The 22,818-nt window shown below is 45.7% G+C and overlaps 1 protein-coding gene across 1 annotated transcript in view; it reads right to left on the bottom strand.

Annotated features, from left to right (window-relative positions):
* Positions 1 to 16,881, bottom strand: part of RASSF2 (Ras association domain family member 2) — a 79,869-nt gene extending 62,988 nt beyond the window's left edge. The window contains exon 1 of the mRNA XM_040345917.1: positions 16,658 to 16,881. The gene's annotated coding sequence lies outside the window, so the exon portion shown is untranslated. The remainder of the gene's footprint in view (positions 1 to 16,657) is intronic.
* Positions 16,882 to 22,818: the final 5,937 nt, after the last annotated feature.

The raw sequence follows: 22,818 nt of genomic DNA, 5'->3' as shown, positions 1-22,818 counted from the left end.
CATTATCCCTTTTTTATTTAAAACTGAGTTCTTTAATTGGGTTTTTGTAATCTATTGTATTCTGCTAATACTGTATACTAAATACTAAGTATATCTAAAGCGGACATTATTTTTGTTTTAGATAGACTAGGAAAGGATCATAACCCCTGTCTGGTATTTACTTCTGCAAACATCCCTGTTGAGAAGATTCACCCTCTCTATTTCCATCTAGTGATCATGGTCACCAGGACTAAAAGTTCTGGGGGGAAAAAACACACACACACACACACACACACACACACACACACACACACACATTTTGGAGTTGTCACTGGAGCAAGAATAGGGGGGAAATCTTTCGATGGGAGCACCTTTGCTAGTGACGACTAACACAGGTTTTCCCTTCCTTTGGTGGCATGTCATTTCACTTAGCCCTGGTTCACATTGGAGCAATTTGGCAGGTCAAATCGGTGGCAATGGCACAGTCCGGATCAGTGCGATGCCGCATTTAAAGAAGTTTTCCAGATGTAGCATCCTCCTAGTTTGCTAGTTTTAAAGTTAATTTAGTTGGCTCCTCTGTAGACAGAGGAGCATGGGGTTAATTGTGTCAGGAGCTGTGTTGTGCCTCACAGGTTGCTTATCTGCCGCTTTGCCCTGTCTTCTAGAGTGTACACCAAAAAAACGCGCTATCACAACACCGTTAATTCAGGCCGCGGCTAGCGTATGATGACAGGAAAATAAAACAATATAAAATAATATAAAAAGCCGCGCCAAATATCAAAAACAAAATAAATATAGTAGTTAAACAGTCCACAGATGGTATGAATATTAGTGGATTTTCAACTGGTTCTCCAGCAGAGACAGAATCACTGTATTAATCAGAGGCTGATTTGCATGTAGGGATGTTAACTGTTCAATGCACCTGGTGACATGCATACAGTGTGTGAGATCCCACCACCGGAATTGTATATCAGCTTACCGGATAGCAAGCCTTTAGTGCAGTTGGCTATAGCCCAGCCACGGCCTTTAAATCCCCTGGGCTAAGATGTTCCAAGATTCCCAGTAGAAATGGCAGCCTTGATGTTGAAAGTGGTGCGTGTTTGCGGTTTGGGACGCAACACAACTCATCAATACCACAGTAAAACGACAAACGTAACCCAATCCGGCTTACATGCAGGCAGGAAGACAGAAAGGGACGCAATAGCGTGATATCGTAGGTATAACAGGTTTATTAAAAAAGTAATGTACTTACACTTAGGCAGTATAAACACAGCATGTACAAATAGATAAAAAGCCGGCCGGCTTGTGGAGCCCTTCCTCCTAGGCGTGGTGACGTCACTGACGCTGCCTCCAGACGCGTTTCGTCCAGAAACGCGTCCTAAACACCAAAAAAAAAAAGACTGTTTATTCAGCCTGAGAAAAAGTGTGGAAAATACCATGTGCCTGGCTGTGGGTGCTGTAAGGGGGAAATAGGCCCAATCACCAGCGGCTTCTACGGGGGTAGCACTACACAGTTATGGAGATTTTTATAAATGGTTACATTGGTCCAGCTTAGACCAATGTAATTATGTATATACACAATACCTGGCCGATGCCTATGGAAGCTGGAAATCACTGAAGTATACATCCCTACTCCAGTGATCTCCACATGCCTAAATTTATTCTCGCTGGAGAAGCGACGATTGAGAGGGGACATGATAGCGACCTACAAATACCTCAATGGTGATCCCAGCATAGGAAAAAAAAACTATTCAGTCCCAAGGAGTGTAGGAGGACACGGGGCCACACATTGAGACTGGAGGAGAAGCGGTTAAACTGGATGGACTATTGTCTTTTTTTTAACCTTACCTACTATGCAACTATGTTTTAATGGAGAACTGTTGCGCTGCTGCATTGTGAAGGCAGGAGGTAAATGACTTGACATGGGCGCCATTCTGAGAATGCTTTGGATTTTCTGAATACATGCAAATTAATCTCCAATTGGACAAAAGTGGAGAGCGTGACCTCACTGTTGCACCTCGTCTAGTCAGAGAACACTTTGCAATCATTCAGAAAAAATGTATTCCCTGAATGGCGCCCATGCCGAGCAGGCAGCTTCTAGTGGCATTGGCCAGGTATGGTTTATACATGGTTACATTGGTCCAAGCTGGACCAATGTAACCATGTAAAAAATATTCATACCTGGGATTTCTCTTTAATACTGTGTAGCACTACCCCTGAAGGAGCGGTTGGTTTAGATTTGGGCCTGCACATTACTTCACCATTCGTTGTCTAGGGGATGAGAGTCTATAGAAACCTCAATGTCCACACAAGTTGTAAATCCTTTTTGTTAAGCTTTATTTCACACAAACTTGCACAGATAGAGGGATGGAGAGTCAGGGGAAGGGTCAGGCACTCTATGCAGATCACTGGGGAGCTTTCAAGCTTCAAAAAGTCCCACTCACCACTTTCCTCCGAGTGGGTATTGCTCACCCGGATAGGCCCCTCTCACCGGCCTAGCAGCTGGGATGATGCACGGACAAAAAGAGAATAACAGTCTCTGCCACAGACTTTAGTGCGATAAAGATGAACTGTGCAATAATCCTCTGCCACAGGATTTAGTATTCGGATATCCAGCCTTACAGTTTAGAGCCTTTAAGCCGACCCGGCACACTGTAAGGTAACATAGGCTACGGTGCATCCTCCAATATAGTCACCAGGACTTCCGAGATACCAGCCTTCCGCTTGGTCCTCTCCAAGACAGGTCCTCCCCTGGCTTCCTCCCTTAGGACAGACAGTACAGGATCACCTCCAAAGTGCAGGCCCCAGTAAGCACAATTGGGCCTGCGTAGGAGGGATGCAGCCTCGGGCCAACGTGGCCCCACTGCTGAAAATCAACCATCACATACCTCGAGCCAGGAGGGTCACGAGGCAAAAAGCCATCAAAAATGGCGTTGGCTCCTTTAAGTACCTTTCCCAGTGGGAGACCACTCCCACTGGGCTGTGTACAGGGAAAAACACCCAATACACTCTGGCCTGCTTGTTTTCCAACATTGGCCTGGGGTGGTAACGCCACCTACAGGCAACAGTGGGAAGTCCTTCAAACACAGCCATAGCCGGGACAGAGCCCGATTTAGCCTAAGGCCCATTTCACACGTCCACTTTTTCATCCATCCGTTTGTGGATGAAAAAAGGGACATACATTGGTCCCTATGAGATCGCAGATGAACATCCACTGACACCCGATCTTGTCCACCTCCGCAATGATCCGATTCTGCAGACGGAAGAAAACCCTATTTTTCGTTTCGTCTGCGGATCGGATGAACACAGACACGCGGTCCGTGTTCATCTGATAGAGGTTTAAAATATCCCATACTCAATCCAAAATAAAAAAAAAAAGCTTTGCCTTTAGGCTTCTTTTAACGCAGCCCACCGTTCCATCTGTCTGTTTTTCATCTGTTTAGTGAGCAATGAAAAATGGACAGCAATTAATTTCTACGGACAAAACTGGATGGTCATCTGTTTACAACCACATTTAAAAAAATTTTAACAGCCAATCTCCAGATCTGTTGAAAGTGAAAACGGAATGTATGTAAACGGGTGCTGTCCATTTATATCCGTTCCACTTACGTCCATTAGGCCTCTTGTACATAATACTCCTGTTTGAGTATCTACTTTTTCAGACTTTTTTTGTATGCAATTTCAAGCATTTTTCGCGCATATGCATTTGCGCAATGTTCACGTAAAATTCACGCCCATTTTACATGCATGTGTGGAAGCTTGTGTTAGCGTTGACAAGGTTCATGGACAAATCTGTGCAAATTTGCGTGAATGTGGCGTAGAATTGCTGACCAAAAATGCAGATTTTCTATTATTTTTTTTACTGAAGAATACACGCCACTTGTTTTTTTTTGTTTTGTTTTTCTCACAATCAAAAGCTTGTTTACGCGTCTGTGTGCATAGGCCCTATACAATAATTTTAGCTCAGTAAAAGAAAAGAAAAAATATATAAAGCTGTACTGAACTTTTTCAAGCTACAGTGTGCAAGAGGAGTTTTTTCGGCAAGAATTTTATTTTATTTTTTTAAATACAAATTGTCACCTTTTCCCGGGTTTGGCAACAGCTAAAAAAACTGATGCAAAAGGGATGTAGACTGATGAAAAAAGGAACTGAAGACAGATATGCAAACTTATCATCTGAATCCGTTTTCAGCAGTTTTTTCTTAGCAAAAATGTCACTGAATGGATGATGCCCGTGTGATAGGGGCCTATCACATGCTTTTTCTGTACGCAATCTCTAGTTTTGAAGGAACAGCAACATATTGTTAATATAGTAACATTTATGATAATGGAATTTCCTCTTGTCAAAACCTGTCCCATCACTTCTGTGGTTCACATATACAGTAATCATTTATTATGTACACCAGGGGGGTCAGAAGGGTTAAAACAGGCTGAAATAAACGTATTACTTTGCAGCAGAAGAAAAATGAGCTTAGGAAAGGCAAAGAGTGAAACCTTATTTTACCAGTTACAACAGCTCATAATATGCTTCACATTCCAAATATACAGGGTGGGCAATTTATATGGATACACCTTAATAAAATGGGAATGGTTGCCGCCATGGTCACCACCCATCTGGAAAAGTTTCCCCCCCTTACATATACTAAATTGCCACAAACAGGAAGTAAATATCACCAACCATTCCTATTTTATTAAGGTGTATCCATATAAATGGCCCACCCGGGTGGATCCATATAAATGGCCCACCATGTACTTCATACAGCAGCAGAGTAATTTCAATTTTTTTACATATTCCAAACACACAGCAATACAAAATTAACCGCTTTACAACATGGTTTAAAAGGGAAAAAAGGTACGATGCAATAAAAGCAAAAATCACAAGAAACACCATGGTATGAAATAGTTTGGTGTGCCTTCCCGCAATGAAAGAAAAAGAGAAGTTGATAACCACAATGAATCCTGTTACTACAAACATCTACTGATCTGTTTTCTGATGTTCTCTGCCTAATGCCTTGTTGTTTTCACTTCCCTTTCTACTGGTGGTTTCAGGAGGACATATTTCCTCTACGGCATGTACTTCTACACACAGGGCTGGTGCAAGGATTTTTGACACCCTAGGCGAAACCTCATTTGACGCCCTCTTTGCTCTGCCCAAGTATACCCCACCTAATGAAGCACCCATCAAATGCAGCCTCCAGAGATTACTAGGGATTCCTGGAACAGTGGTTGATTGACCTCTCATTTGATAATACTTGCATAGTTTCAGGGCCAATGTCACTTGGAAGAGCAAGCCAGTAACCTTTTTTAGCTGCCTCTAATTGGCTGCTGAGAGAAGATCTGTTCTGCTAGAACCCCTCTGGCGCCAGCTGCCGGCCAGGGGTGGCATTGCACTCCCTGACCGCAGACTGACCCAGTGGACATTTCCAGAATGACAGAGGTCCCAAATGTAAACAAACACTGGAAGGGAGCAAAGTAACTCTCCCTTCCCACTAAATGTAGGTGTAGTGCCCATGCTGAAAGCAAGGGGGCGCTACATACTCCCCCCACTTGAAATGACACTGTCCCCAGTGTCTGAAAGCATTCGAGCCCGAATGCTGACCTGATACCTGCAAAAAAAAAAGAAAGAAACCACGGAAGAAAAGAAGAGAGGACAGATTACACACATGGTAATACGATTCTTAAAACGGCCTAAGACATACGACATACACAACCCTGCTATCTATCTGCCCATTCTCCGCAGTGATCGACAACAGGTGGGTCCAGAAAAGGTCCTGCATGGAAAAAAAAAAAAAACATACAGGAAGTACAATATCTCTCTAATATTTACAACCTCTAAGGTTGGGATTGAGACTGCACGCTCAACCCTGAACGCAAAGTCTCCTCCCCCAAAGAGCTCTAAGCTATAAGTGCTGTGGGGGAAAACTCTGTGCAAGAATCATGCGAATAAAAATATAATGGTATTATTCTATGAGGAACGATGCAGAACCCTGCCCCTAGTGGTCAGTGCGCTGGTACTGCAACAGTCACAAATCCAAAAATGCCAAAATAGCAGCAAAGGGAAGTGAATACAAAATGGAAGGAAAAAAAAAACAGTTATTTCTCCTGGTGAAACGCTCCAAAACTGCTGCAGAAAGGTTGACCAAGTCCCCACTCTAACTGGCTGAACCCAAACCCTCCCAAGAGTTCTTGCACAATAGTTCTTGTGGTTCTGGAGAAGTAAAAGGGGGGGGGGGGAGAGAAAGGGGAAACTGGGAAAAAGAAAAAAAATGTTAGCTGGAGTGGGGCATACTTGTCCGTAACTGCCCTTTTTTTCCCCCCGAAATCAATACAACTAGGCAGGTTGCCTGATTATACACAGGGCCCGACAGCGGGAGCATCAGCATCCCAGATGGGACAGCTTGTCCTGGGCTGGAGGAACATTGAGTCTAGCCAAACAAAACAGTACACAATAGGCTCACCCGCTCCTTATGGCAAACACGGGCCACCGGATGTGCCCTGGACAGGGCGCTTTTTCCTCCTTCTACTCCCCGGGACCCGACATTCCCCGAAGCCCTGCTGCTCCGGGAATCGGGGCTCGAACAATTGATCGGGGAGGTCGCCACCGTCCGTTTGAGAACCCTCTGACCAGCGGTCAAGCTCCGAGGAATCCTCAGCCTCAGAGGGAAGGTAAACCCTGTCTCTGGCTGAAGCAACGGCCTTGTCATGCCCAATAAGTTTCCTCAGTTTTCCCCAGTCAAATTTAAACAAACACTGGAAGGGAGCAAAGTAACTCTCCCTTCCCACTAAATTTAGGCGTAGTGCCCATGCTGAAAGCAAGGGGGCGCTACACATGTGAGAGCTAACAAACTCATTGACCATTTATACACAGACACTAATTGCGCTTTAAAAAGCCACAAATGTGGGAAATTAACCTTTAATTGCCATTTTAACCTGTATGTGCCACCTTGTGTCTGAACCAAGGCCAAACATTCCAGGGTATGTAAACTTTATCAGGGCCATTTAGGCATTTGTTATTATGATTTAAAAAGGATCCAAAAAAACTATGTGATAATAAATGGCTTCATGTGATTGCTATTGTAGCACTACCCCCGTAGGAGCTGCTGGTTAGTTTTGGGTCTGCACGTTACCTCAACATTCGTCGTCTAGGGAAAGAAGTCTACAAGAACTCCAATGTTCACACAAGATGTAAAACCTCGGTCAGGTTTTATTATTTTGCTGAAAAACTTGTGAAGGTAGAAGGTTGAAGGGGAAGGAAAGGTTCAGGTACACGGTACAGATCACTGGGGAAAATCCCCTAAACTCCAAAGTCATTCACCAGTCCACTCTTGAGTGGGTATTGCTCACCCGTATAGACCCCTCTCACCTGGCCTAGCAGCCGGAATGAAGCACGAACTAGTTCGACAACAGTCTTTGCCACACACTGACTGAGAACAAATTTGATCAGTCCGGAATCCTCTGCCACAGGATGTAATACCGGAACTTCCAGCCTTACAGTTAAAGAGCCTTTGAGCCGACCCGGCGAACTGTAGAACTTGAGTTGTGGATCCCTCCTTAACCACTTGCTTACTGGGCACATAAACCCCCTTCGTTCCCAGGCGAAATCTCAGCGTCCGGCACTGCGTCGCTTTAACTGACAATTGCGCGGTCGTGCGACGTGGCTCCCAAACAAAATTGGCGTCCTTTTTTCCCCACAAATAGAGCTTTCTTTTGGTGGTATTTGATCACCTCTGCGGTTTTTATTTTTTGCGCTATAAACAAAAAAAGAGCAACAATTTAAAAAAAATATATATTTTTTTTACTTGTTGCTATAATAAATATCCCAATTTTTTTTTAAAAAACAATTTTTTTTCTCAGTTAAGGCCGATACGTATTTTTCGACGTATTTTTGTAAAAAAAAAAAAAAAATCACAATAAGCGACTGGTTTGCGCAAAAGTTATAGCGCCTACAAAATGGGGAACAGAATTATGATTTTTTTTATTTTTTTTTTTACTAGTAATGGCGGCGATCTGCGATTTTTATTGGGACTGGGATATTGCGGCGGACGTATCGGACACTTTTGACACAAATTTGGCGCCATTCACATTTATACGGCGATCAGTGCTATAAAAATGCACTAATTACTGTATAAATGTGACTGGCAGTGAAGGGGTTAACACTAGGGGGTGAGGAAGGGGTTAAATGTGTAGCCTGGGTGTGTTATAACTGTGTGGGGGGAGGGGGGTGACTGGGGGAGGGGACCGATGCTGTGTCTCTATGTACAAGAGACACAGATCGGTCTCCTCTCCTCTGACAGCACGTGGAGCTCTGTGTTTACACACAGAGCTCCACGTCCCTGCTGTCACCTGCCGTGTCACCGACGATCGCGTGTACCCGGCGGACATCGCGGCCGCCAGGTACACGCATCGGGTCTTCGGCGATGCGTCGGGACAGTTTTTACCCGCCGCGCGCCACCCAGTGGCGCGCGCGGGTAATGCACATAAAGGCCGTTTTTAAACGGCCACTTGGCACTTGAGAGCCGCGCTGCGGACGTATTTCGTCTATAGCGCGGATCTCAAGTGGTTAATAAGGTCACCAGGCCTATCCCGAGACATAAGCCTTCTGCTTGGTCTCCTCCAGGGCAGGTCCTTCCCTGGTTTCCTTCATTAAGTGTAGCTTCCCTCACTTAGATGGACAGCTTAGGATCCCTCTTGATTTGTAGGCCCCAGCCAGCATAACTAGTAGAGATGCAGCCTCGGGCCAACGTGGTCCAGAGGCTGGGAATCACACAACACATACCTCGTGCCAGGAGGGCCAACGAGGCGAAGGACCCCAAAATATTACATCTGCCCCTTAAGTATCCCTTCTCAGCATGCACAGCGGGGCACCACTGCCACTGGGCTGTTCCCGAGGAAAGATCCTCAATGACCTATGGCTTGCCCTTGTTCCAACACTGGCCTGTGGCCTCTGTTACCTACAGGCAACAGAGGGAAAATGCTATCAGGCAGAGCCACTGCCAGGACAGAGGCTGATTTAGAAAAAAATCATACAGTCTGAGCCACATTATCGGCTCAGACACCCACTAAATTTAGCATAGCGTCCAGTCTTTGGGAGCAGGGCGCTACACTATCCTTAAATAAAAAGACAGTTTTTTAGCATGATTGTCATATTTTCAATATTAATGCCAAAATTTCTCAATTTCTGCCAGGGTATGCAAACTTTTGAGCACCATGGACAAATAAATGAATATAACTAGACCACAGTAGCACGTGAATGAGTGTCCATTAGTGATAATGAAAGCGCCAAAGGTCCGTGGCGCTGGTAAAGACACTTATAAGCAAAATAAGTGAAGAACCGTGAATAAATAAATGGACGTAATTAAACCACAGTAGCACATGAGGGAGTGTCCATTGGTTAATAAAGAAGCACCAAAGACAAACAAAAGTCCGTCAGTAGAAAATGTATGGCCACATCATCATCCTAGAAGGGACATTCTGCACGAAAAAACAGGAGTAGATGGAATACTCTTACCGAATGACGTGGATCTGCTTGTCAGCGACAACAGATCATATGCGCATGGAAGGACTCCACCCGAATCGGCCAAGCTGGATGCAAACCCAATGGTAGATTCCCAGCAGGATATCCAGATATGAGGCTGTAGTCCTAGACTGGAACTTCACCTTGGGTGGATTCGCTCAGACTCAGATTCGAAGGCAAGGACAGAAGTCTGCTTGTTCCAAAGCGGCAATCGATGATGACAAAGTGGTATCCACTCAGAGACGGTGGACACAATCTTGGAGTATGAAAAACTTAGTAACCCAGCAGGACATGCAGGAAAAAAGAAAAAACAAAGCTCCGGATGGTGCAGGTAAAAAAGGGTTAAGGTTTTACTATAATAAAACCAATATACATAAAAGTGATCACTGTAGCATAACAAAGGTAAAAGCAATATGGAGAGCAGGTGTACCAATCCCGACGCGTTTCGTCCAACTGGACTTCAACTGGGGCATCTGTTATATTCATTTATTTGTCCATGGTTCCTCATTTATTTTTATTAGCGCTGCATATTTTTTCACCATTGTTTTCCAATTTTTGTCACATTGTTTGTGTAGCTGCTTTGCCTTTATTTTACTTTCAGATTAGCGCAGTTTTCCCCTTTTTTCACATTAAACTTTTGAGCACAACTGTATATAAATTGAGCTTTGTTTTACTTGTATAAGGAATTGAAGCTCTCTGCAGCCAGTCTTGTGATCCAAGCATCCCTACCAGCTGTTAGACTTCCGCTGGCCATACATGGGTACGTTTTTTCATTCAACAGTTGGTTAAAAACAACTGAACCAATTCTTTCCCATACATACACACATTCAAGGTGGATTGGGGAATCCTCCCTGTCGCACGATTGTATTCTGACAGTGGGGAGCGTTGATTGAGCAGCTTTTATCTGACAGGGCGGTTGAACAGAAGTCTATTCAGTAGACTGCAGTGGCCACACGTTTCGAATGTTGGCCCGTCCATGCAGAACCGGACACATTTTTCAATCCATGTATGGACAACTTTACACAGCAGTTATAGCAATATCTGACCACACCCCCAGGTGGCTGATTGGTCAATGAATGAGCTGCAGTTTACCGATAAGGTCATTCCACAACAATTTTTTATCTGTCAACCTGTTTGCCACTAGCACAGCATCACAGACTGTTTGGCAACTTCCTCCCAAAAGCAACTCTGACCTTTAGATTGTTAGCAGCATTATTGAGACATGGTGTATACACTTTGTAAAGTGCAATGGAATTGATTTAGTTTTGGATAGAGTGGGGAAGGATTAGAACACCTGTCAGGTTTTTATTGATGTTGGTGTCTCCCTAATGGCCCGTACCCACGATCCGAATAATCGGGTGAAAAATGTCGTCCGAGGAAGAATCATACGATTTTCGGATCATGTGTACACTACTTTCAAGAGACGATCATGACAGTTTATCCGATATTATTCGATCGGACAAGCACAAAAAAACGTACAATACCAGATTGTAAGATTTTCATTAAGTCAGTATAGCCGTCGTCTGAAAATACAATACAAAAAGGATTCGTACACACGACCAAACATGTCTGCTGAAACTGGTCCGCGGACATGTCCGACCGTGTGTAGGGCCTAGCGGACCGAATTCCTGGCCGAGCGGACAGGTTTCCAGCGGACAAAAGTTTCTTAGCATGCCAAGAAATATGTCCGCTGGAAAGCTGTCCGTCGGACATGTCCGATGGTCAGTACGACTCATCGGATATGTCCGCTGGCCCGAAATCCCGTGCATGCGTCAAAGTGATTCGACGCATGCGTGGAAGCATTGAACTTCCGGGTTCGCGCACGTCGCCGCGTCATCGTCGCCGCGTTTTCTGTCCGCGGGGAATTTGATCTGATGGTGTGTACACACATCAGACCAAATTCTGCCAGCAGACATGTCCGATGAAAACGGTCCGCGGACCGTTTTCATCGGACATGTCGGGTCGTGTGTACAAGGCCATACACTACAACACATGACATCACTTCCGATTTGTCATACGAGAATTTGTGTTTTTAGTAATCTATTCAATTTCTACTTGCATATTAAACAAAAAAAGGTCGTATGATCTGTCGCACGATATTTGGATCGTGTATGCGGCCATTAGGCACCTTTCACACCAGCGAACCGATTGTATGAGTGCACCCATAGCAAACCTTGCTGAGGGGGCACTCAGGGAAGAGGAGGAGCAGACAGCACTGGCAGGGGACCCTAGAAAGGAGGTAAGGGGCCGCTCAGGAGCAATATCAGGAGCAGGCAAGTGTGATATATTTATTATTTTAAAGAAAAACAAATTATGCCTTTAACTACTGTTAAGTGGGCTACAAACTATACAATTTTTGTACAACTTTTTTTTAGATTTACCAAAACCATATAAATATGAGGTCAAACCTAAACACTTTCAAAATTGTATGCAATCAGGCCTCTCCCCCTTCTCCACAGAGGAGATTGATAGCAGCTACCAAGATGTTGCTTTGGTTCTATGTTTCTCGTGCTGCCTGTGTGTGCTGCACTGGGAACAGCTGCATGTAAGCTTGTAGTTCAGTTTGGGAGCATGCACAAAGTAGAGATGCTAGAGGGGCTCCAATGGTCCCAGAACAATGCCCTGTGTCTGTCTCTCCCTGCAGCAGCTGAAAGCTGGTGGGAGGGAGAGAAACCAGCTTTTAGCTGCAGGCATATTTCTGTAAATGCCCCTCCGATTGACCACACCGATTACTCCTGCTGTTCGGGCCCCTCTGTGTGCTGGGCCCCCCCCCCCCCTATCAGCGGCCCTGCACACACATAAGTCAGGCAATGGGGGATAGTATCTGGAAAACAACAAAAATTCTATAATGTTTATCAAGCTTTAGCCATAGATGGATCAAAACTCAGCTGGTGCAGCAGGGACCATGTGTGTCCGTCCGTGTTTGATAGGATAAAGGTCCATACACACGGTCTGACTTTTTGACAACAAACTTCAAAATGAGCAGGTTTTCAAAAAAAATCCGACCGTGTGTACGCCTTATCGGACAAACTTTTTCGGTTTTCATCGGACAAATGTTCGCTCTGCAAAATGGACAAACCTTTCGGCAACAAAAGTCCTACGGTGCAAAATCCTATCGTGTGTACAGAAATCCATCGGACTTTAGTCCAAAGTACAAACACGTACGCTCAGAACCAATGTTAAAATCAACCAACAATAGCAGAAGTTGACCAAAGGGTGGCAGTGAAGAGCAGAAAAGAGCTGAAAAAACACGTGATTTTGGGAAAGTTTGTTGAAAAAGTCCTGCCGTGTGTATGCATACCAAGTTCACGGCCAAAGCCCTTCAAACAAAAATCCACTGAAAAGTTTGTTTGAAGTCCGTGTGTATGAGGCTTTAGACTGACTTCTGTTTGAATGGAAATACTGGACACCTCTTGACAATAGAGAGGGGGGGGTCCTTCATTCACCTTGTTTGTGTGGATGGGGGCATCTATTTATTTTTTATTCAGGCCCCCATGTAAGCAATTTTTGCCTATTAATTCAACATGGTCCATACGACTCTGTGGATAGTGTGTCCTCTCCCTGCACACTTTTGTACATAAGGATTTCTCTCATCCATCCCTCTAACTTCCAGTTGTAGCTATGGGACAGGAAGTGAAGGGAAATCTCCCCAATGGGACATATGTAACCCTTCCTGACTATCCAAAATGAAGGGGAAAAAAATAAGAAATTGCCTTTACGTCTAATTTAAGCTCCAGGTTTTATAAAGCATGGAAGCCGTATTTCCTACACTAGGGTAACTTGGCAAGCCCGCTTGGATAGAGAGAAACCACACCTCCTGACCTCTGAGGCCAGGCCTCCTGACCTTTGACCTTTAAGGAAAATCCTCATCCCCCAACTCCTGACCTTCAAGGGATAACCCTAAGGCCCCTTTCACACTACTGTGACTTTAAAGTCGCAAGATTTTACCGCGATATCAGAGAATGCCTGTGTAACTCACATCAAAGTTGGACCAAAGTAGTGCAGGTCAGCTTTACCATAAAGATTGTCACAATTAAAGTACCACTTATAGGGGGTTATTTACGAAAGGCAAGTGCAAACTACAAGCGCAAAGTGCACTTGGAAGTGCAGTCGCTGTAAATCTAAGGGGTAGATCTGAAATGAGGGGGATCAGTGCCGATCCTGACCTCCCTGGGACCCTAAGCAAAATGACATGTCACATTAAAGTTGAGAAGCAGGGGGGGCTGCCGATAGTGACATTGCCGACAGTGTTCTGCTGTCAGAAATTACATCTTACATTAAAGTAAGAAGCGGGGGGTGCTGCCTTCTTACCTCTTCTCCCATGCAGCCAGCGAGTTGAGAAGCGGGGTGAGGGGCCGAAAATGACTTCTCACCAGACGGGGCCTCTAGTGATTTGGGGGGCCCTCCGCAGCTTTGCGGGGCCCTAAGTGGCTTGCATAGTGAGCCTATAGGGCGGATCGGCCCTGGAGGGGATGCTCTGCTGATTTTATCATCCAATCATGTGCAAGCTAAAATGCTGTTTTTTTTTTTCCTTGCATGTCTCCCTCAGATCTACAGTGACTGCACTTCCAAGTGCACTTTCAGTGCAATTTCACAGTGAATTTGCCTTTAGAAAATAATCCCCCATAATGTCTGTCCAGCCGGGTCACATCATTGTTTAATTGTTACTATGACTCCTCTACAACTAAAATCATAAATTTGGAGTGAAATCATAGTATCCTGGCTGGGCCCCTCTATGTATAGGTGAAGAATGAACACCTGTCTAATGTGTCTATACAAGCTCAGGATTACATTTCACTATTACAGAAGGAATATTGCCATCTTATACAAGGCAGACATTGCCATGCGCAAGGCACATTGTCTCTGAGAAGTTTATGCATTGCTGCATTAGTACAATAGTACATGAACACCTGCTGATACAAGCTCAGGCATATACCATATTTATCGGGGTATTGCGCGCTCCGGAGTATAGCGCGCACCCCTAAAGTGGACCCGCATTCCTGTGGAAAAAATATTTTTGTACTTACAGTTTTGGTGTCTTGCGCGGCGGCCTTGTCGGGTCCGGCGTCCGTCTGTGGCTTCGGGTGTCCTCTTCGTCGGGTCCGGCGTCCTTCTGCGGCGTCCTCCCCGCTCGATCTCCGCTTTCCCGCGCCGAGCGACATGACATGAGCGCGAGAGGAGCCGAGCCTGCCCGACTATATACGAGTGTACTGCGCTCGGTATATGCCGGCGCAGTATTCAAACTTGGCGCGGGAAAGCGGGTATCGGCGTATATCGTGCACCCACGATTTTGCCCTGATTTTCAGGGCAAAAATGTAAGCGGTATACGCCGATATGGTATTTATTATTACAGAGGAATATCGCCATCACATACCAAGGCAGATAATGACATATCAATGATGCAGGTAGGGTTGCCAACTCAGTCGCTTAAACCCAAACAAATATGAAGGCCAATTTAACCTCTTCACATCTGTGCTATAGCCGAATGACGGCTACATCACGGACCTACTTTGCTGGGAGGCTACCGTGCTCAAGCGGCCTGCAGGGTGCACAGCTCGCTCTGTGGTCAGCGAGTCTATTAGACTCGCTGGATCACAGATCGGAAGTAAGGGGTCGATCCCGACCCCTTACCATGTGATCAGCTGTCAGCCAATGACAGCTGATCATGTGATGTAAACAGAGCCAGTAATCGGCTATTTTTTCTCCTCACGCTGATAGAGGGATATCGTGGTCCCGATCAGGGAAAGCTGCCGCCAGCTTATCTGTCCCCCTGTGTGCCATCTGTCAGTGCCATCTAACAGTGCCGCCTACTAGTGCACACCAGCACCACCTACCAGTGCCACCAATCAGTGCCATCTATCAGTAACACCCATCAGTGCCGTCTTATCAGTACATATCAATGAAGGAGAAAAATTACCTGCTTGCAAAATTGTATAACAAAATATGAAACATGATTTTAATTTTTTTTTTTCACAATTTTCCATCTTTTTTTGTTTAGCAAAAAATAAAAACCCCAGCGGTGATTAAACACCACCAAAAGAACGCTCTATTTGTGTGATTAAAAAAAAAATATGTAATTTGGGTACAGCGTTGTATGACCGCGCAATTGTTATTCAAAGTGCATCAGCGCTAAAAGCTGAAAATTGGTGTGGGCAGGATGGGGGGGTTTAGATGCCCAGTAAGCAAGTGGTTAATGCAGATACGGCACTAAGTGAGTTTAATTACCACCTTGAACCTGTGTAATTAATATGTGTTCGGTTTTAAAGGAATGATGTGGCAACCCTAGATGAAGGAGGCGCAAGACACATTGAAGCTGAGAAGTGTATGCACGGAATCATTCGTACATACGCACCTGCCTATACAAGCTTGTACCTGAGACGTGTATGCACTGATGCAATAGTACATGAACAGCTTCCTATACAAGGACAGGCATACATTTAACATTACAGAGAAATATCACCATCTTATACCATGGCGAGCGCTGTATTGCATACGCAAGGCAAATTGACGCAGAGAAGTGTATCTGAATAACTGAATCATTAGTACACTTTGTAACCCGGGGACCGCCTGTACAATATATGAACACCTGCCTATGCAAGGACAGGCATATGTTCAACATTACAGAGAAATATCACTGTCATATACCATGGCGAACACCGACATTCCTTTAAACCTGAACACATATGAATGACACAGGTTCTGAGGCCAATTTAATGCCAATAATGTACCAAGTGAGTTTAATTACCACCTTAATCAGCCAAAGAACCCGTGTAATTAATATGTGTTTGGTTTTAATGGGATGACACAAGGTACCGTATATTGAGAACTTTATGCATTGAAGGATTAGTACAGCTGAAGTAGTTCTACCGCCTGTGTAACTCCTCATAAGGCATTTGACATGTATGCCAAAGAACGATCGACCAGCGAGCGAAGTTTAACCCTTGTCGCCAGGCCAGCTTGCAGATTGCGAAAGAGGTCGAAGCATCCAACTTTTACAAGTCCGCAGGGCCTGACGGCTGTTGCGTTGGCGTTCCCTACGTACGGTTTTGCTGGATAACAGAATTGACATGTCAGGGTTTAATGAAGGCAAATAAAAAAGGAAGTAACAATAGAAAATGATAAATAAAATAGTGCTGGGCTCATGGTGGGGGTGGGGTTGGCTTACCTTGTCCCTCTGGTAAAGCGTAACCTGTGTGTATGTATGTATGTGCCTGGGGTCCCAGCTCTCCCTCTCACCATCAATAAAGGGAAGTCTGTGTATGGTGGAACAGTCTACATTCACACTGTGATAGATGGCTCAGTGTCCCTTCCCACCCACCAATAACAGCTGGCGCTGGTGTCTCAGCCTGGCCGCTATTGGCTGGCTGGGCCTCAGTCAGGCGTACACCCTTTTAGACAATGCTAAGAAAGGGGAAGGAGGGGGGCTACCAGCAGCATCTGTCTGAGAAAGCAGTTTTCAAATAGTGGTGCATGGGAGAGGAGAAGATGGGAGGAGGAGGGGGGAGGGCAGCCTTTGTCACACTTCAAGGGACGTGGGAAAGTTGCTAATGCTAAGTGATACACAGACCATCCCTGATATGCTGCGTGCCCCAGGAAAATACAGGGGGGGTGGGGGATACGGCCCCCCATCTGTGGTCAGAGGGGAATGGAGACTGACAGCCCTGCAGATAAACATTGTAACCTTTCCACTAAGAGGAGAATGATACAAAGTAGAAAACAGACTTCCACCTCAAATATTTCATCATTAGTAGGAAGGAGGTGTGATACCTCATCTCCATTATCACCTTCCGGGTGTGTCACCACTGAGTAACTAATGACGTTAAAGGAGAACTCCGCTGAGTATCGTTTTCTCTGAAAATGGAAGAAAATTCACAATACTGGCTGGATTGAGTGTCTAATAATTGTATTGGGTTCTGCCTGGTAAAAGTTTGTCCATTTTGTCCTGTGTATCTGCAGTCTTGGATTACTGACCACGAGTAGAGGATTCATTGGACCCCCTCGCGCTGCTTTCATACAATGGGGTAGATTCAGAGAGAATTTACACCGGCGTATCCATAGATACGCCGCGTAAATTCAAATCTGCGCCGGCGTATCTTCTTTCTGTATTCAGAAAGCAAGATACGCCGACATTAGCCTAAGATACGACTGGCATAAGTCTCTTACGCCGTCGTATCTTAGGGTGCATTCTCAGGTGGCCCTCCCGTCGTTTTCGGCGTAGATTATGCAAATTACCTAGTTACGCCGATTCACAAACGTACGTGCGCCCGGCGGTAGTTTTTTACATCGTTTGCGTAAGTCGTTTTCGGCGTAATGTTGCTCCTGCTATTAGGAGGCGCAGCCAATGTAAAGTATGGACGTCGTTCCCGCTTCGAAATTTGAATTTTTTACGTCGTTTGCGTAAGTCGTTCGCGAATAGGGCTGGACGTAATTTACGTTCACGTCGAAACCAATACGTCGTTGCGGCGTACTTGAGAGCAATGCACGCTGGGATATGTACACAGACGGCGCATGCGCCGTTCGTAAAACACGTCAATCACGTCAGGTCATAAAACATTAGCATAAAACACGCCCCCCTTCCACATTTAAATTACGCGGGCTTGCGCCGTCCCCATTTACGGTACGCCGCCGCAACTTACGGAGCAAGTGCTTTGTGAATACTGCACTTGCTCCTGTAAGTTGCGTCGGCGTAGCGTAAATACAATATGCTGCGCCGCCGTAACTAGGCGCGCAGGTACCTGAATTTGTCCCAATGTTTTTCTACACTAGGTGCAAAAGAAAATGCTGCACGCAATCCCCCAGATAGATACAAGGGGGTTATTTACGAAAGGCAAATCTACTTTGCTCTACAAGTGCAAACTACAAGTGCAAATTGCACTGAAATTGCACTTGGAAGTGCAGTCGCTGTACATCCGAGGAGGACATGCAAGGAAAATAAAAAACAGCATTTTAGCTTGCACATGATTGGATGATAAAATGAGCAGAGCTTCCCCTCATTTCAGATCTACCCCTCAGATTTAAAGCGACTGCACTTCCAAGTGCACTTTCAGTGCAAATTCAAGTGCACTTTGCACTTATAGGCCCGGATTCACAAAGCACTTACGCCGACGGATCTCGAGATACGCCGCGTAAGTGTAAATATGCGCCATCGTATCTATGCGCCGTGCCCATAAACTGAAATACGCCTGAAAATAGGCTTCATCCGACCAACGTAACTTTCCTACGCCGGCGTATCGTTGGCGCATATTTACACTGGCCGCAAGTGGCGCTCCCATTGATTTCCTATTCAAATATGGTAATGAGGGAGATACGTCGATTCACAAACGTACTTGCGCCTGGCGCAAAATATACGCGGTTTGCGTAAGTCCGGCGTAAAGTTATTCCCCATAAATGAGGCGCAACTCATGCTAAGGTATGGACCAGGGAACACAGCCGTTGTATTTTACGTTGTTTACGTAGTACGTGAATAGGGCTGGGCGTAGGTTACGTTCACGTCGAAAGGCAGTGATCCGTCGTATCATAGGGAGTAGTTCCGACGTGATTCTGAGCATGCGCACTGGAATGCGGCCACGGGACGGCACATGCGTCGTTCATTTTAAGTACTTCTATGGTGCTTGGCACATTATTTGCATGGGGTCACGCCTCATTAGCATGGCTCACGCCCACTTCCACCTACGCTGGCTTACGCCGAGAAAACCCAGCGTAGATTTGACAGCGAGTGGGAGCAAGTGCTTTGTGAATACTGTGCTTGCCTCTCTGCGCTGCGTCGGCGTAGCGTATATTGGATACGCTACGCCGGCATTAATATGCGCCGATGTATGTGAATCCGGGCCATAGTTTGCACTTCTAGTGCAAAGTGGAGTTGCCTTTTGTAAATTTGATATCCCATTACCTATTTATATGGGCAAAAAAAAAAAATGTGAAATTCCACCTTAAGTGCCGATTCACACTGGTGTAATGTCAGACAGTGCATGTGATTTGCACCGAACCGCTGTGCAAATCACATACAGCCCTGGTTCACACTGGGTACGATTTGGAACGATTTGAGATGCGATTTGACATGTCAAATCGTATCTCAAATCGGCGGCAATTGTCGGCAATGGCACTGTCCTAATCAGTGCGACGCCGCATCTGCGATTTCAAAAAGTAGTTCCTGTACTACTTTTTGCGATTTCGGGCCGCGATTTACATTAAATTGCGGCCGAAATCGCGGCAAAATCGCAGCCGCAAAATTGCGGTAAAATCGCGGTTAAATCCTCAAAGAAGTTACACTGGCGTATCTATTGATACGCCGCATAACTTTTATTTTGCTCTGGCGTATCTTAGTTTTGTATCCACAAAACAAGATACGCCTGAAGCTGTGCTTAGTACGCCATCGGATCTAAGGTGCATTTTTACGCTGGCCCGCTAGGTGGCATTTCCGTCGATTTCCGCGTTGAGTATGCAAATTAGCTAGATACGCGAATCTGAAAATTGTACGTTGTTTGCGTAAGTCGTTCGCGAATAGGGCTTTGCGTAGAATGACGATCACGTCGTAAGCATTGGCTTGTTGCGGGTTAATTTCGAGCATGCGCACTGGGATACCCCCACGGATGGCGCATGCGCAGTTAAAAAAAAACGTAATTTACGTTGGGTCAAGACGTATTTACATAAAACACGCCCCCATCACATCCATTTGAATTGCGCGGCCATACGCCGCCAAAGTTACACTAGGCCGCCGTAACTTACGGCGCAAATTCTTTGAGGATACAAAAAAAACTGTAAGTTACGGCGGCGTAGTGTATCAGAGATACGCTACGCCGGACGGATAGAAGCGCCGCGCTTCGTAGATCTAGCCCCTATTCTTTTGTCCGCACCAGAACCGGATCACATGGGTGTTGACACTCATGCAATCCAATTCCTGGCCAAATTCACAGTCCACACTGCGATCTGCGAGCCGATATGTGGGTGCCAGTTGGGACAATTAACTTTGAATTGACACCCGCAGTGGTTCGCATAGGGCAGTGTGAACCACTGGCGAGTCAGGTGGAAAGCGGGAACCTGTACTGAATTTGCAGGGTTTCCCACATCGCACCAGTGTGAACCAAGCCTTAAGCCGCATACACAAGACCGCTTTTCATGCTGTGAAAAATTCATTTTTTTAAATTGGTCGTTAAAATCGATCGTGTGTACGCTCCAGAGCATTTTTCACAACATGAAAAATGGGCATTTCAAATTTAGAACATGCTCTTTTTTTTCTCGTTGGTTTTTCACGTCGTCGTTTTTCTCGTCGTGAAAAGCGGTCGTGTGTATGTAGGCTTTAACAACGGGAAAAAAATGCGCATGCTCAGAAGCAAGTTATGAGATGGGAGCACTCGTTCTGGTAAAACTAGCGTTTGTAAGGGAAATAGCACATTCGTCACGCTGTAACAGACTGAAAAGCACGAAGACTGAAAAGCGCGAATAGTCTCTCACCAAACTTTTACTAACACGAAATCAGCAAAAGCCGCCCAAAGGGTGGCACCATCCGAATGAAACTTCCCCTTTATAGTGCCGTCGTACGTGTTGTACATCACCGCACTTTGCTAGAGCATTTTTTTTTTCACGATCGTGTGTATGCAAGGCAGGCTTGACAAGAATCATGTAGAGAAAAACGTTGTTTTTTCCATGACATTAAGGCTCCATTCACACCTAGGCAGACAAATTCGCGATTCGCGATTTGCGGCGACAAAGCGCCGGTATTGTCCGCCTAGATGTGCCCCAGATTGACCCCCTCTATGGAGATGGTTCCCATCTCCTAGCCGAACGCCGAAAGCCGCCTGAAAAAAAGGTCCGGCGTCCAGCGTTCAGCGTGGAGATGTGAACCATCTCCATAGAGGGACATGTGTTTTCATCCCTCTGGCAGCAGCGGCGTAGCACTACAGGCGTTAAAACGCCTAGATGTGAATGGGGGCTAAAAACGGTCGTGTGTACGCGGCATAAGCCCTGATTTACACTGAGCTGCGGGAATGAAGCAGTGCGAGTTCAACTGAACTCGCACAATTTCGCTCCCACATGTTAATCCTGATTTCGGCGGCGATTTCACAGACATCTGTGCGGGTTTCTGCACAGATGTCAATGGAAGTCGCACCCTGAAATCGCAAAAAGTAGTACAGAAACTACTTTTTGAAATCGGTACATCACCGCAAATGCAGCATTGCACCGATTAGGATGGTGCCATTGTTGCCGATTTGACATGTCAAATCACATGATAAAGCGCATCCAATGGGAACCAGGGATGAAAGTTAATAATTCATAGACTACACAGTATGACCAAAAATTCATAAGCAATTTTACATAAAAATAAACATCTTGGGCCAGATTCAGAAAGCACTTACGCCGACGTATCTTCTGATACGCCGCGTAAGTGCACGGATGCTCCGTCGTATCTCTGTGCCTGATTCTTGAACTAAGATACGCCTGAATTTTGGCTCCATCCGACCAACGTAAGTCTCCTACGCCGTCGTATCTTGGGCGCATATTTACGCTGGCCTCAAGGGGTGCTTCCATTGTTTTACGCGTCAAATATGTAAATGAGCGAGATACGCCGATTCACGAACGTACTTACGCCCGTCGCAGGAATCTATGCCGTTTACGTAAGGCGTACGTCCGGCATAAAGTTAAGCCACATAAAGCAGGTGTAAGTCATGTTAGGGTATGGACCAGGGAACAGCCGTCGTATTTTACATCGTTTACGTAAGTCGTACGTGAATGGGGCTGGGCGTAGGTTACGTTCACGTCGTAGGCATTGAGCCGTCGTATCTTAGGGAGTATATGCAACGTGATTCTGAGCATGCGCGCGCATGCGCCGTTCATTCGGCCCTTCATTTACATGGGGTCACGCTTATGGTCCGAAAAGGACAATTCACTGAAAATATGAACGTACTGTGCTACTGTGACTTCCGCATGCAGTGCTCCCAGGTCATCAAATAACCAGAAGTGCCACCTCCCTACCACATTTCCAGGATATCTAAGGCCCCTTTCACACGGGGTGGGGGACCTCTCTGCTGATGCCCACTTAGCAGGTGGATGACAGGGATCCATGTCTGCTCCGCTTTGCAGAGCGGACACGGACACAGCCCCCGCTGTTCTCTATGGGGTGGTCGGATGGAAATGGACTGCCTGTCCGTTTCCTTTTGACTGTCATTCAATCCAATCTGCCAAACGGATGAGGAATGAATCCCCCATCTGTCTATTTTTCCCGGATCGGATGATGGCAGGTGTCAGCAGACACATGTCCGCTGACATCTGCCACTCCATAGAGAACAGTTGGATGGTTCTGATCGGATCGCCGATGTGAAACCAGTCTAA

This window comes from Rana temporaria, chromosome 3 (genome assembly GCF_905171775.1).
Source record: "Rana temporaria chromosome 3, aRanTem1.1, whole genome shotgun sequence".
NCBI classification, from domain to species: Eukaryota; Metazoa; Chordata; class Amphibia; order Anura; family Ranidae; genus Rana; species Rana temporaria.
This window is presented reverse-complemented; position numbering and strand designations above follow the sequence as displayed.